This window comes from Ranitomeya variabilis, chromosome 4 (genome assembly GCF_051348905.1).
Source record: "Ranitomeya variabilis isolate aRanVar5 chromosome 4, aRanVar5.hap1, whole genome shotgun sequence".
Taxonomy (NCBI): Eukaryota; Metazoa; Chordata; class Amphibia; order Anura; family Dendrobatidae; genus Ranitomeya; species Ranitomeya variabilis.
Genome location: NC_135235.1, coordinates 372,765,761 through 372,783,060, shown reverse-complemented (window position 1 = coordinate 372,783,060; position 17,300 = coordinate 372,765,761). Strand labels below are relative to the sequence as shown.

General features: G+C 39.3%; 1 protein-coding gene across 1 annotated transcript in view; it reads right to left on the bottom strand.

Annotated features, from left to right (window-relative positions):
- Positions 1-13,689, bottom strand: part of C4H10orf71 (chromosome 4 C10orf71 homolog) — a 375,364-nt gene extending 361,675 nt beyond the window's left edge. Inside the window, exon 1 of the mRNA XM_077250749.1 lies at positions 13,405-13,689. The gene's annotated coding sequence lies outside the window, so the exon portion shown is untranslated. The remainder of the gene's footprint in view (positions 1-13,404) is intronic.
- Between the last annotated feature and the right edge of the window lie 3,611 nt (positions 13,690-17,300).

Here is a 17,300-nt window from a genome sequence, read left to right as displayed (position 1 = left end):
TAATGACTGGTTAACCCCCTCAGCACATACTGGAGAAAAACGTATGGGTTTCATATCACGGAAGATAGCAACCTACGTGACACACACTCCCCTCACATTTAGTACTAGTGACCCATTCACAATATGTATAAAAAAAATTGAAACAGAATCGCTCTTCTTTTGTCACCTCACCTTCCTAAGAAATATGTAATAGAAAACAATAAAAACCTTGTAAATGCTCCAAATTCATTAAAAACGTCAGCCCCCCTTCACCCCACACACAAAAACAAGCTCTCACTCAGCCAAACCTAAAAGTGAAAATGTTATGGATAGCAGAAAGTGGCATCACAAACTTTTTTTTTTACAAAATAAAAATCTATTAAAGTTTGGTACTACACTGCACTGAAGAGTAAAGCTCACAAGTAATTTTTACAATGCCATGAAAAAAGCAACCCATCCCACCACCCCAAATAAATCAGGCAGAAATGCATTCATTCACTACAGGCTTATGTTGACCATCTCCCCTAGCCTCTGGTTCAGAGGACGTCGAGTTTTTTGAAGGACATAGGTGATGTTTTAAGGCAATTAAAGATTTTGTTTAGTCTCTTCAATTTTCCTGGTTGGGATGTGATATTATTGCTCTTTGCACCTACATCCCTCACCAGGTGCAAGTGCTTCTCACTAAATTAAAATATCATCAAAAAGTTAATTTATTTCAGTTCTTCAATACAAAAGGTGAACTCATATATTATATAGAGCCATTACAAACAGAGTGATCTATTTCAAGTGTTTTTTCAGTTAATGTCAATGATTATGGCTTACAGCCAGTGAAAACCCAAAAGTCATTATCTCAGTAGAATAATTAACAAAAACACCTGCAAAGACTTTCTAATAGTGTTGAGCATTCCGATACCGCAAGTATCGGGTATCGGCCGATACTTGCCGTATCGGAATTCCGATACCGAGATCCGATACTTTTGTTGTATCGGGAATCGGTATCGGGACCATATTAATGTGTAAAATAAAGAATTAAAATAAAAAATATTGATATACTCACCTCTCCGACGCAGCCTGGACATCACCGCTGGTAACCGGCAGCCTGCTTTGTTTAAAATGAGCGCGTTCAGTACCTTCCATGACGTCACGGCTTCTGATTGGTCGCGTGCCGCTCATGTGACCGCCACGTGACCAATCACAAGCCGCGACGTCATCCCTCAGGTCCTAAATTCCCTTCTAGGAATTTAGGACCTGAGGGATGATGTCACGGCTTCTGATTGGTCGCGTGGCGGTCACATGAGCGGCACGCGACCAATCAGAAGCCGTGACGTCATGGAAGGTACTGAACGCGCTCATTTTAAACAAAGCAGGCTGCCGGTTACCAGCGGTGATGTCCAGGCTGCGTCGGAGAGGTGAGTATATCAATATTTTTTATTTTAATTCTTTATTTTAAACATTAATATGGTTCCCAGGGCCTGAAGGAGAGTTTCCTCTCCTTCAGACCCTGGGAACCATCAGGGATACCTTCCAATACTTGAGTCCCATTGACTTGTATTGGTATCGGGTATCGGTATCGGATTAGATCCGATACTTTGCCGGTATCGGCCGATACTTTCCGATACCGATACTTTCAAGTATCGGACGGTATCGCTCAACACTACTTTCTAAGCATTAAAAAAAGGTCCCTTAGTCAGTTTCAGTAGGCTGCACAATCATGGGGAAGACTGCTGACTTGAAAGATGTCCAGATGGCAGTCATTGACACTGCAAAAGGAGGGTAAGCCACAAAAGGTCATTGCTAAAGAAGCTGGCTGTTCACAGAGTGCTGCATCCAAGCATAATAATGGAAAATTTAGTGGAAGGAAAAAGTGTAGAAGAAAAAGGTGCACAAGCAACCTGGATATCAGCAGCCTTGAAAGGATTGTTAAGAAAAGGCCATTCAAAATTTGGGGGAGATTCACAAGGAGTGGACTGCTGCTGAAATCATTGCTTCAAGAGCCACCACACACAGACGTATCCAGGACATGGGCTACAAGTGTAGCATTCCTTGTGTCAAGCCACTTATGACCAATAAACAACGCCAGAAGCATCTTACCTGGGCCAAGGGAGAAAAAGAACTGGACTGTTGCTCAGTGGTCCAAGGTTTCAGACGAAAGTAAATTTGGCATTTCACTTGGAAATCAAGGTCCCAGAGTCTGGAGGAAGAGTGGAGAGGCACACAATCCAAGCTGCTTGATGTCTAGTGTGACGTTTCCACAATCAGTGATGGTTTGGGGAGCCATGTCATCTGCTGGTGTAAGTCCGCTTTGTTTTATCAAGACCAAAGTTAGTGCAGCCATCTACCAGGATATTTTAGAGCACTTCATGCTTCCCTCTGCTGACAAGCTTTTTGGAGATGAAAATTTTATTCTCCAGCAGCACTTGGCACCAGTCCACCCTGCCAAAAGTACCAATACTTGGTCTAAAAACAACAGTGTCAATGTGCTTGATTGGTCAGCAAACTTGCCTGACTTTAACCTCACAGAGAATCTATGGGGTATTGTCAAGAGGAAGATGAGAGACACCAGGCCCAACAATGCAGAAAAGCTGAAGGCCGACATTTCGGATTTGAAAATCATTTTTCAAGCTGGTGTTATAAAGTATTCTAATTTACTGAGATAATGACTTTTAGGTTTTCATTGGCTGTAAGCCATAATCATTAACATTAGCAGAAATAAACACTTGACATAGATCACTCTGTTTGTAATGACTCTATATAATATATAAGTTTTACATTTTGTATTGAAGAACTGAAATAAATTAACTTTTTGATGATATTCTAATTTTGTGAGACGCATCTGTATGTTTTTACAGTCATTCTAGAAAAGTCAACCATTGGCACGATGTGCTTGCAGTGAGCACTGTAACTGATAGTCTAAGTAAATTACTTGAATATGTCTACAAATTGCTCCAGACAGCAAAGGCCATTAATAGATATTTACAATGTTCTTCATGTTCAATTACATAATGTTTATGTACAGGAAAGAAATATATCTTGGTACCGTGTTAGCCAGTAGATAGAAAAATATTTAGAATTGAGAGTCAACCACTGAGGACTCTCAATTCTAAATAATGTTTATGTAACATCAATATGAAGCTCAGTGCTTTAATGCCTCACAGACTATCATGTGCATTGAAATTTGAGCAGCCAATGATTGGGTGCACAGTTGTTAGAGTTTTCAGGAGTCCAAGTAATGAAGGCAAAATTATTGCAAATACAGCGCTCGATGTGAAAGCAGCGGTGTTACTGTCACAAAACTATGTTTGACCTTGTTTTTGTGCATGCCTAAAAAGACGAACTCTGCCTAATCGAAGTGACACTATCTGCCTTATTATAGGGAATTTTCCATCTGCAGTTTTGCCAGAATCACATTTTTCTGAGATTCAGGCAGAAACCCCAATGTACAATAAGTGCTTAGTGTAGAGCGCAGGATAAATGTGCGCCGAGCCTTGCTGTGAACTTTGGAAGGCAGGATGAACATACTAACTGCAGTATAAGTGATAAAATGACGTTATTCTTGGGGCCAGTATGAGAGTGATACCAGATTTATATTTTTTTTAGGTTTTGCTATTATTATACACTAAAAAATGTTTGTTTTCTTTTAAAGCTTTTTGCATTGCCATATTTTGAGAACAGTAATTTTTCTATTTTTCACCCTACAGAGTTATCTGGGGGCTTGTTTTTGCAGGATTAGCTGAAATTGGTATTGGTACTATTTTGGGGTACATAACATTTTTTAATTACATTCTTTTCCAATTTGAATAGACAAAGTGATAAAAAAAAATACAATATTTCGGGAATAGCATTTCTTTTTTTGCATCATCCACATCAATCAAGCCGGGAGGACAGCAGATGCAGGAACTGAGGAGGTGCCAAAAAAATAACATAGAACAATGTAAGAAAAAAGACTAGACCAATAACGGTATGCACACCTGTGGTTAATGCAAAAAATAAACAATTTTATTTACACCTCAACAAGACAAACAGAAGATAAAACCATTTAAAAAGGCCTAAATATAGGACCAATAGCCCTCACCCCTATATGTATATTGCGATACAGCATAATCATTGTATACATAATCAATATCAATCACAGTCGAAAATATATATTGGTTATATGCTTATAAATAACATCTCATATGCCTGGGTCTGCCGTCTCACACGGCACAAAAATATGCTAGCATGATATCATAGATACAAAACATAACAGTATTTAAGTAAAAGCATATACTAAACTGTGATAATGAAATAGACATTATGATGACCTTATTTGCTGAGTATGCCAATTAATGGTGTTATATAGGCATGCTCAATGCCCACATAGTAGTAACACCGATGTACCTCTAACAATACGCATTTAGGTTGTGTACCCAAAACCCAACCCAATATGAAGCAAGCCACCCACAATTATTTAGAGGGTGCGCTGCCCATCAAGGACCATAAGCTCAAGGTTTGAGCAGAATGTAACAGATAAGTGTCAAAGGTAAAAGACACAGCACCGGTGCTAGAAAATACCATGGGCAAAGTACCCAGAGAAGGCAAAAGACAGAGTCCAGGGTGAGGCAGAAGCCCCACGCGTATCGCTGCGGCTGCAGCTTCATCAGGGGAAGTTTTGAACAGCTGACATGTGCCCGCAATAGGCGCGGGCAGAATCGCGATCTGCCCGCGCCTATTAACTAGTTAAATGCCGCTGTCAAACGCAGACAGTGGCATTTAACTACCGCATCCGGCCGGGCGGCCGGATATGAGCGCATCGCCAACCCCCGTCACATGATCGGGGGTCAGCGATGCTTCAGAATAGTAACCATAGAGGTCCTTGAGACCTCTATGGTTACTGATCCCCGGCAGCTGTGAGCGCCACCCTGTGGTCGGCGCTCACAGCACACCTGATTTTCTACTACATAGCAGCGAACAGCAGATCGCTGCTATGTAGCAGAGCCGATCATGCTGTTCCAGCTTCTAGCCTCCCATGGAGGCTATTGAAGCATGGCAAAAGTTAAAAAAAAAGTAAAAAAAATATGAAAAAAATAAAAAAAACATAAAAGTTGAAATCACCCCCCTTTCGCCCCAATCAAAATTAATCAATAAAAAAAAAAATCAAACCTACACATATTTGGTATTGCTGTATTCAGAATCGCCCAATCTATCAATAAAAAAAAGCATTAACCTGATCGCGAAACGGCGTAACGAGAAAAAAATTCAAAACGCCAGAATTACGTTTTTTTGGTCGCGGCGACATTGCATTAAAATGCAATAACGGGCGATCAAAAGAACGTATCTGCACCGTATTGGAATCATTAAAAATGCCAGCTCGGCATGCAAAAAATAAGCCCTCAACCGACCCCAGATCATAAAAAATGGAGACGCTACGAGAATTGGAAAATGGCGCAATTTTTTATTTATTTTTTTTTTTTTAGCAAAGTTTGGAATTTTTTTTCACCACTCAGATAAAAAATAACCTAGTCATGTTAGGTGTCTTTGAACTTCTACTGACCTGGAGAATCATAATGGCAGGTCAGTTTTAGCATTTAGTGAACCTAGCAAAAAAGCCAAACAAAAATCAAGTGTGGGACTGCACTTTTTTGCAATTTCACTGCACTTGGAATTTTTTTCCCGTTTTCTAGTACACGACATAGTAAAACCAATGATGTAGTTCAAAAGTACAACTCATCCCGCAAAAAATAAGCCATCACTTGGCCAAATTGACAGAAAAATAAAAAAGTTATGGCTCTGGGAAGGAGGGGAGCAAAAAACGAACACGGAAAAACGGAAAATCCCAAGGTCATGAAGGGGTTAAGGAACTTACCTAGAATTGTGGTGAGCTCCTTGAACCGATAGGTGCTTCACAGAATTTTATAATGTTGAGCCGCAAAAAATGAAAACAAATACATTTTTCCCCCCAAAATGTTGGTTTTGCCTCAAACTTTTCTTTTTACCAGGAGAAAATGGACAGTCCAGTTTGTTTTTTAATTGGAATTCAGATTTTGCTGGAATGATTTGAAGGTGCCATGTCACATTGGCAGAACCCCTGAGGTACCAAAACAGCAGAACCCCTCATTAGTGACCCCATTTTACAAATTACCCACCCAATGAATTCATCTAGGGGTGAGAATGTTGACACCACATGCCTTAAATAATTTTATACCAATGGGCGGTGAAGAAAGAATAGTTACATTGTTACCTTATAAATGTTGTTTTAGTCCTAAGTTTTTAATTTTTAGAAGGGCTACTAGTAAAAAATGGACTTCGCAGTTTGTTGTCCAATTTCTCATGAGTGCTCCATACCCTACATGTAGAAAGGAACTACTTTTCAGACTTAGTAAAAAGCTGAGAAGGGAAGGAGCGCACATTATAGTTAACATTATGTTGTTATGGTTTGCTGGTGTCATGACACACTGAAATATTCCATGAGGTGGCAGAACAGCAGAAACCCCCCGAAAAAGTGACTCCATTTTACAAACTACACCTGTCAGTAAATTCATCTAAGGCCAGTGTCCCACTTGCAACTGGCATTGCCGGGTATTGAGGCAAGAGACTCACGCGAGTTTCTCGCATTGCAATTGCAAGTGGGACACCGGCCTTAGATGAATTTGTGATCACATGGACACCACAAGTCATCACAGAATGTTATACCATTGGACACTGCAGAAATAAATATATATATATTTTTATCACAAAAATTTAGCTTTAGCTCCAGATTTCACATTTTAACAAGGAGATTAGAGTAAAAATGGCATCAAAATTTGTCACACAACTTCTGCTGAAAATAGCAATGCCTCATTTCTAGAATCGTCAAGGAAGGAGCATTGTTTGCCTGTTGGTGAGCAAATTATCGTAGAATAGTTTGTAGACTCCAGATACAGAGCTACTAAGTGGCAGAAGAGCAGAATCCCCTCTCTAGAGCTCCCATTTTGGATGTTTTGTCTCTCTTGGAATTTATCTACAGGTGTAGTGATGATTTTGACTCCATGGGCATTTTCCAGAACAAGTAGCAGTGGATGTTGCTGAGTGAAAATTGCAAATCTGGCAGTGCAGTAGCCAGTAAATTGTAGTGTTTAGTACATTGTTGTGCCCATACATTATGCCCAGCTCATGCTTCTGGAGATATTCACTAGTAAATTAAGCAGGCTCTCTTCGTTATAGAAATGCCAAACGTGAACGCTAAAGCTCAGAAGGGAAGGGGGAATTTGAATCCAGCGCAGAATTCACTCCATGTCTTTTGGGGGGGGGGAGGGCGAGGAGCCTTAATGCTTTTCGAGAGCCTCTGTGCTACCAGTAACATGGAAGCCCTCTATATTTCCATTGACAGATGACAGACCTGAGAGTGGGGACTAGCTTTTTTTGCGGGTTGAGTTGAAGCTTTTATTGGGTACACTTTACATAACATTTTGGATTACATTTACCCTGTGCTCTGCACTGAGCACTTACATTGAGGTTTCCATCTAAATCTTCAAATTATATGATTCAGATTAAACCTCCGAGGGATCCATTCGCTATAATGTGGCAGCAATCATACTGTGGACTCTGGCCTCTCTTCAGAGGTGTCCTTCTCTTCAAAGGTGCACAAAACTGTGGCTGACCGCACTTTTATGCACACTTAAAAAGGTGAACACCTCTAGATAATAGGCCAGTTCCTCCATCTGCCTCTTTATAGGGAACCTTCCATCAGGCGTTCTGTCTGAATCACATATTTCAGAGATTTACATGGAAATCCCAATGTAAGCGCTCAGTGTAGAGCGCAGGATAAATGTGAGCTAAGCCTTACTGCAATAATTGGAGACAGAATGATACAATCAAAAGCAGGTCAAGAATTGGTTTTATTTTTTATGCCATTTCTCATGCAGTATAAGTGATTAAACAACTTTATTCTATGGGTCGGTGCTATATAGCAATTAGGAAAGTTATAATTTTTCTATATTTCTGCCCACAGAGTCATGTGAGGGCTTGATTTTATGGGACAAGTTGATTTGTATTATTTTCGTGCACATAACAATTTTTTATCTTTTTCTGTTCTGATTTTTGGAAGACAGAATGAACAAAACCAGAAATTCAGGAATTGTTTTCTGAATTTTTTTTATGCTATTCATTTGTGTGGTAATAATGATAGGACAAATTTATTATTTGGGTCAGTATGATTACAACGATATCACATTTATGTAATTTATTTTATGTTTTGGTGCTGTTACACAGTAAAAACTATTGTATAGAAAAATTAATTATTTTTGTATCGCTATAATTTAAAAGCTTTAACTTTTATATTTTTTTAGTCATAAACATACTTATTTATTGGTTTAATCTTTTTATATTTTTGTTTATTTTATGATTTTTAAAAAATATTTTAACTTAACCTTTTTCTTTTTTTTTTAAACTTTTTTACTCAGTCACTCTTAACTGGCTGCATTGACAGGAGCCTCTTAGACCATGCTCTGAGCATGGTCTAACAGGCTTGCCGATTCCAGACTGGCATCTTTCTCAAGGGTAAATTTTTTTTTTACAATTCTGGTGGCGTTGATCCTCCAGCCACAGGGCAGCAGCAACCATTATTGCACATTCACAAGGGTTGTGCCTACATAACACGCTCAGGTAAAAAAAGTTTGTCATTTTGCATTTGCAGATGTGTGTGTTAATCACATGACTTATCAGAAGATCTCTCAGAGGAATCATGTGACATGTCATGTAATACATCGGGTGCTAGGGGGAATCACGTCCTCTACACTACACGGGACCCTGGCCACTCTTAATCTGCCACCCTGGGTACTAGATTCTCTGTAATGGGGCATTGATCCAGGGAAGCAGTGTGATTGCTGCAAGGAGTCAGGGGAAGGAATGTTTCCCCTACTATGGTTCTATTAATGTCTGTCCCATGGGGTTTTTGTCTTCCTCTGGATCAACAGGTTAGGTTATATTACAGGTTGAACTTAATGGACTTATGTCTACTTTCAACCTAAAAAAAATATGAAACTATAAATCCCAAAGACAGACATAAAATGAGACTTTGTTGCCAGTGCCAGCCATAAGGTTACTCTGTTAAGCCATTAGATACCACCACTGACTGTCAGCCACTATGGCCATATAAGAATGACCAGACACCTTCTGTAAACATTTTTAAGTTTTTTAATTAAGCTGCTGCAATTCTATATTTTACACTTGTGACTACCATCACCTCTATACTTTAAGAATAAACTAGATAGCTGCTAAAAGAAACCACAACAATGAAGAATTGTGCAGTAAAAATTAACACCTGCTTCCCTGCACTCAAGTATAAAATGAGAAAATTGCCAGTCAAAGCATGACTTCCAAGAAGGCTGGATCATATTTTGTTACTTGATAAGCCTAATAAGTGAATGGCAACTTGAGCTCTGCACACAAGCACAAGCATGTTACTACACATAGACAATGTATATAAAGAGCTAACATCAGGACTGGACTCTGTTCTGGGAGATACAGAACACCTTCCCCTTCCTGATTTAAAGTCTGTTTTTCTGGTTAATTCAATCCTGTCCTATGTTCTCATTTGCTGCATGCTTGGCATTCTCACTGTTCAAACAACAGAAACCACAGAACAGCAAAGGGCCATAGTTCACGAAGGGAAACTATGACACAAATGTATGTAGAGCATTACAATGAAGAGTGAGTTAGGTAATGTAGGTAAGAGGAATGTAGGTTGCACAAAGTACTTTTAGGTGCATGTGGTCTACAATTTTGGCCACAAGGGTGAGTTGTCTCGTTATATCTCCTGTTTTCCTGGAGAGTAAAATCCTACACTTATTCTCTAAGAAAGCATACACAACTTACTGTGGGGAACCAGCTTTCACGAGGTGGATTTGCAAAAGATATCTACTGAGGTATCATGTCAAATCATTTAGACATTACCACATGGGTGATTTCACCGATAACTATAATGAAGAGTCACTTTAATGACGCTACTTTGAAAATGTTTTCAGTGATACAATCAGTTACTACTCAGAACAATATAATGTGTGCTAGCAGAACCGTTCTACTAGTCTCACTATTATTATTCTTCTGCTTCTTTTGTATTTTCAGCAGTCATTCTGTTTATGATCTCTGTGATGACACTAGTCCCAAATTTCTGGGTAGATGAACTGCTGGCGGGTGGGCATACAGCCAGCAAAGGAGTAGGCCATTGACCACTAGGTGAGAGGCAAACTGTTATAATACTAACCTCAAAGTAATGAAATGCTAAATATAGAAGTGACTACCACGTCCAGGGATGATGAAGAAATTACTGGTGGACAGGCAGTAGGACATTAAGGGGCCAATGCATCATACTGTTTATTCTGAAAAACTTGTGTTAAATACTTTGAATATTTGCCAATTTTTTGCTGTTTTCTGCCAGTTTCAAGCAGCTTCTATTAACAAGGAGTTGTGGCAGGCTTCGCCTGCTGACCATCAAGTTTATAGAAAGTGTCAACATTTCTTAAGTCAAGAAATCTAATTCCAGTCATTGACTGGAGTAACGTTTCTGGCAATTTGCACAGAGGTGCACGCCATAAAGAAGATGTGTTGATCTCATTAAGTGGCATGCACCTCTTAATCAATTCAGGGTATGTTGCTCCTGCAAGCCACTCATAAAGGTTTTTTTTGTGTACCAATATTGAATAAGTGCCTCTGAGTATATATATATATATATATATATATATATATATATATATATATATACGGTATATATATATATATATATATATATATATATATATATATATATACGGTATATATATATATATATATATATATATATATATATATATATATATAATATATACAGTACAGATCAAAAGTTTGGACACACCTTCTCATTGAAAGATTTTTCCATATTTTCATGACTATGAAAATTGTAAATTCACACTGAAGGCATCAAAACTATGAATTAACACATGTGGAATTATATACTTTACAAAAAAGTGTGAAACAACTGAAAATATGTCTTATATTCTACGTTCTTCAAAGTAGCCACCTTTTGCTTTGATGACTGCTTTGCACACTCTTGGCATTCTCTTGGTGAGCTTCAAGAGGTAGTCACCGGAAATGGTTTTCACTTCACAGGTGTGCCCTGTAAGGTTTAATAAGTGGGATTTCTTGCCTTATAAATGGGGTTGGGATTATCAGTTGTGTTGTGCAGAAGTCTGGTGGATACACAGCTGATAGTCCTACTGAATAGACTGTTAGAATTTATATTATAGCAAGAAAAAAGCAGCTAAGAAAAACGAGTGGCCATCATTACTTTAAGAAATGAAGGTCAGTCAGTCCAAAAAATTGGGAAAAATTTGAAAGTGTCCCCAAGTGCAGTTGCAAAAACCAGCAAGCGCTACAAAGAAACTGGCTCACATGAGGACCGCCCCAGGAAAGGAAGACCAAGAGTCACCTCTGCTTCTGAGGATAAGTTTATCTGAGTCACCAACTTCAGAAATCGCAGGTTAACAGCAGCTCAGATTAGAGACCAGGTCAATGCCACACAGAATTCTAGCAGCAGACACATCTCTACAACAACTGTTAAGAGGAGACTTTGTGCAGCAGGCCTTCATAGTAAAATAGCTGCTAGGAAACCACTGCTAAGGACAGGCAACAAGCAGAAGAGACATGTTTGGGCTAACGAACACAAGGAATGGACGTTAGACCAGTGGAAGTCTGTGCTGTGGTCTGATGAGTCCAAATTTGAGATCTTTGGTTCCAACCACCGTATCTTTGTGCGATGCAGAAAAGGTGAACAGATGGACTCTACATGCCTGGTTCCTACCGTGAATAATGGAGGAGGAGGTGCGATGGTGTGGGGGTGCTTTGCTGGTGACACTATTGGGGATTAATTCAAAATTGAAGGCATACTGAACCAGCATGGCTACCACAGCATCTTGCACCAGCATGCTATTCCATCCGGTTTGTGTTTAGTTGGACCATCATTTATTTTTCAACAGGACAATGACCCCAAACACACTTCCAGGCTGTGTAAGGGCTATTTGACCAAGAAGGAGAGTGATGGGGTTCTACGCAGATGACCTGGCCTCCACAGTCACCAGACCTGAAACCAATCCAGATGGTTTGAGGTGAGCTGGACCGCAGAGTCAAGGCAAAAGGGCCAACAAGTGCTAACCATCTTTGGGAACTCCTTCAAGATTGTTGGAAGACTATTTCCGGTGACTACCTCTTGAAGCTCATCAAGAGAATGCCAAGAGTGTGCAAAGCAGTCATCAAAGCAAAAGGTTGCTACTTTGAAGAACGTAGAATATAAGACAAATTTTCAGTTGTTTCACACTTTTTTCCTAAGTATATAATTCCATATGTGTTAATTCATAGTTTTGATACCTTCAGTGTGATTTTACAATTTTCAGTCATGAAAATACAGAAAAATCTTTAAATGAGGTGTGTCTTTTGCTCTGTACTGTATATATATATATGTACTGTATATATATATATATATATATATATATATATATATATATATATATACACATATATATATATGTATATAGATAGATAGATAGATAGATAGATATAGCTTTGTACTGAAACTTTATATTAAAATGATATAAAAAAGTATAAGGGCAACCAAGAATAGGAAGAATACAGACAATCAATCAAAACTATACACACAAAATGATATTATCTAATATTACAGCTCCATTGTGTGGCTACATTCTGTTTTTTGTGTCATCTCTCAATTTCCCAAACTCTAGTCCTCACAGCCCCCAACACGTCATGCTATTAGAATTTTCTTAGTATTGCTCAGATGATGAAATTATTATTTAGGCATTATAAACTCCCACAGGTTCTGTCATCTGTGCAATACTAAGGAAATCCTGAAAATATGATGTTTTGGGGGCTGTGATGACTGGGTTTGTTAAACACTGATCTAGTCAAACTCAGCCTACAAGGTATTAATTTATTTTTCTTGGCTACTAAACTAGATATCAAACTATGAAAATACCCAATACACTATATATACAATCCAGTACATGTACTAGAGCTTGTAGTATGCTTACAATATACTTCAACCAGTGTGCGAATTAAAGCCTCTCATATCCTATCCCATACCACTATTACCTTTTGTGCCAACAAGAGGAGGTGGATAATTAACAATCTACAAAGTTAGCATTTAATACTTTTTATTTAAGTTTAATGTTTTTTTATTGTTATGGACTAATTGTCATTTAGCCAGTACATTGACTGAGTCACTCAGTGCATGTACTAATATTTATTTTATTGAATTTTTTTTATTTGGGTGATATATAGGACTAGGGTCCCAAATCTATTTATTTTTCAATGTATTCATTTGTCTTCTATAAACATAAATGAAGAAAAAAACATAAATAAATGTCACCACTTCTTTGATGGTGAAAAAAAGATAATATAAATACTGTCACTTGAAAGTCTTACCTTATAGAAATTATTATCAAATCCTCATGACCTCCCAGTTTCTTCAAAGAATGTCTGATGCCTTCAAAGTAAAAGGCTCCTAAACTACAGTCCCCCAAATTCTGGCCTTATAGTTGAGGGAACACGGCATAATTATGGGTGCCCTGAATCAAGCTAAAGGAGAAGTGGAAGCCTAGTGCAAGGTCGGGTGTCTAGCAGATGGCAGCAGCTTCTGGGTCTATTTTTATATCTGGCTGTGTCTGTGGCAGTTTTCTTTCTTCATGAAACTAATCACAGGCTTTCTTCTTCCCCTGAAAACTAAATGAAAACTGTCCCCGTTATTTTCCTTACCAATAGCTGGAGAAGACTATTGCTCTGTCTCTAAGAGAGGTGTTGGGTATGAATTCTAAGGAGCATGAGGTTCATTAACAAAAATACCACATGGCATCATAGCCGAAAAATCTGTGCCTTAAATTCCACACGTAAATATGCATGTGCCCTGCCCTACAAGTAATCCAAAGATTGTAAAGTGAACTGTAATAGGACAAAAAAGGAGATGACCATCATGGTTATGCTGTCCAAAGACAAGATGGTAATGAGCAGAAAATACACACCAGTTGTTTAGTCACAACACAGTCATTCACGTTCTGACTTTTTGTTCTAGCAGCTCATGAAGATTACTGTGTATTAGGTACTAGCATTTCTTTACCTCCGTCCTTTACACATGTGTGCATAGAAAGTTTATTTATGGCAGCTCCTGTGGAGCAGCACATGGAAAGATTACAGCGCAGACTGATGTCACTGGTTTGGAGAAGAGGCTAAATCTGGACATGTATCCATGACAGGGCTGAGTGACTGTGAGTGATGCAACACATGGTTTGATGGGGTTTGTTTATAGAGGGCCAGAGAAACAAACCTTGTTTTCAGACATACAGTAAGACATAGAGGACAATTATACTAGAATGTTGTATAAGGTGACTATCCATGTTAAGAGTTCACTATATATTTTTTAATTATTTGAAACCCTGTGATGACCCAGGTTGCTTGCTAACATTAGGACACAATGTAATAATGGGGATTTTTTAGCCAATTTGAAATTAGGCCTTCAGCATAGCATTATGAAATCTGGGGAGCACTCAACTAAATAGATATTCACATATAAAGGTTCAAAAATACAGAACAGCTATTTGTGATGCCCTTAATAATATATTATAGGCTAATGAAATGCAGAAACACATTGGCATATCTCCCAACCATCCCTGTCCCCCGTCCTGTCACAACTTTTCTCCCACCTTCTATACTCACCATCCGGCGTGTCTTCATCATAGCTCCGTCACTGCTCTTTCTTGGTGAGTGGGGCTGCTCTTTGCATAAATTAGATTATGCTGCTTCTCCCTCCTGGTCTCCTGAGGAGCTCAAACCCACAAACTCCATGTTCAGAGGCTGTTGCTCTACTAATGAGCCACAGCCCACAGTGATGTAAGTAGGGGAATGTAGTAATCTTGACCTCTGTTGCAGGCAATTAACCCTGAAGCATGTTATACAGGTCTATAGAGATACATTGTATATGACAATGTATTTGTATGGTGCCTGTCTACTGAGGTGAAGAAAATAAGAATTTTCTCTGATTATTGTGTGCTTGCTGGGTTTTGTTTTATGCTTATTTGATGAGAGTTTGGGGCAGAAATGAAGCACACATTTTAATACTTTTTTAATAAAACAAAAAAGCTTTGACACTATGCTTAAAAATGTAACAGCTTTATTTTTTTCATGCATTTTTTTCAGTAGAAGCTGATAGAAAAAATGCACCAAAACTGCAAAGTTCCGCAGAGTATTCAGACCAAACGGGGATTGGGATTTAATGGAATCATATCCACATTGCTTCGAAATGTAGACCTTGTTCACATGTAACATAAATGCTGCTTATTTTCGGCATAAGAATTCTGCTATTTAATTGTCCAAGCAAAGTGGATGTGATTTCATGAAAACTGCACCCGCTGAGCTCCCACGGAGGCTGCTGAACTGTGCAGTTTTGGTGCTTTCATTTCTCTCTTGTCTTGTATGTGGAGCCTAAAAGAAAACCCATGTAAAAATTGCAGTAACTTTATTAAGGTAAGTGCAGAAGCCAAGCTTTTCTTTGCTATAGAAGCACATTAAAACGCAGCTTCACATCAGCACCATTAAGGGCATGTTTCCACGTTCAGGAAACGCTGCTTGTTTGACGCTGCGCAGCGCTGCAGCGTCAAACAAGCAGCGTCCAGATGTTCCTGCATAGTGGAGGGGATTTGATGAAATCCTGTCTCCACTATGCGTAGAAACCCGCACGCGGCGGCCCTGCGACTCCGGACATGCTGCGCGTCTTTTCAGATCGCAGCATGCCCGTACACCTTGCGGGGACGCAGCGTCCCCGCAAGGCATATCACAGGGCCCTATGGGACAGAGCGATCATCCCGGATGTGAAGAGTTAACACATCCGGCATGATCGCGTCCCAGAAAGGGGGCGGGGCTTAGCGCCGAGCGGCTTCGCCGCTGCGGCGATACCGCCGCCCATCCGTACCATGGAGACATACCCTAATGCATCAAATAAAGGGGACAAGATTGTTATTGTGTAGTTTTGTGCGGACACCTGCAAAAAACAAAAAAACACAGTATTTCTGCAATGTGTGAATACGGCATACAGACACAATATAAAGCCAGATGTCATATAGTGAAGCAACATAAAGATGAGAAAGTTCTGGCAATGAATAAACAAAATATAAATCCATAGGTTCCAACTACAGATGAGCAGGATGCACAGATGACGTCTCGCCGAGTCGCCAGCTCTGACTAATCAAAAGCCGAGTCGGGGACGCCGGAAGGTTAGAGATATGTGATCTCCCATCAAACTGCCACGCGCCACTGACCTTGAAGCTGGACCAGAGAGCCATGAATCAATCTGCTCGTCTCTAGTACCAAATGTCCCGTAGTGACCCTGCAGTGTTGAAAGTCTTCAGAATTTTCCTCCCTGTCACTGCCCCTCTGACACCTACTACTGCCCGGGTAGGAAGAATTAGTAAATGGGTGTGGATTGGGAGGTATGCATTGGCCCTGATTCATCAAAGCAATTTTGTCAGAATTCTTGCATAAATTGCTTTGAAAAGTTATAATTTTTTGAGCAACGTGGATAAGTGCAAAAATGCCAACATGTGTGGAGCTAGGGTGGATTGGGGGACTCGTCTAACTCATGAGGAGCTGTAACAATACTTACACCAAAAATCTTACTGTGGTCTGTGACTGCAGTAAGTTTTCTGGTGAGGGACAAACGGGTACTTGCCACTTACCGATGCATCTCACAAAATTAGAATATCATCAAAAAGTTAATTTATTTCAGTTCTTCAATACAAAAAGTGAAACTCATATATTATATAGAGTTATTACAAACAGAGTGATCTATTTCAAGTTTTTATTTATGTTATCGTTGATGATTATGGCTTATAGCTAATGAAAACCCAAAAGTCCTTATCTCAGTAAATAAAAATACTTTATAACACCAGCTTGAAAAAATGATTTTAAAATCCAAAATGTTGGCATACTGAAATGTATATTCAGTAAATTCACTCAATACTTGGTTGGGGCTCCTTTGGCATCAATTACTGCATCAATGCGGCGTGGCATGGAGGCAATCAGCCTGTGGCACTGCTGAAGTTTTATGGAAGCCCAGGTTGCTTTGATAGCAGCCTTCAGCTCATTTTCGTTGCTGGGTCTGGTATCTCTCATCTTGCTGTTTACAATACCCAATAGATTTACTATGGGGTTAAGGTCAGGTGAGTTTGCTGATCAACCAAGCACAGTGAAACTGTTGTTTTTAAACCAGGTATTGGTACTTTTGGCAGTGTGGACTGGTGCCAAGTCCTGCTGGAGAATTAAATTTTCATCTC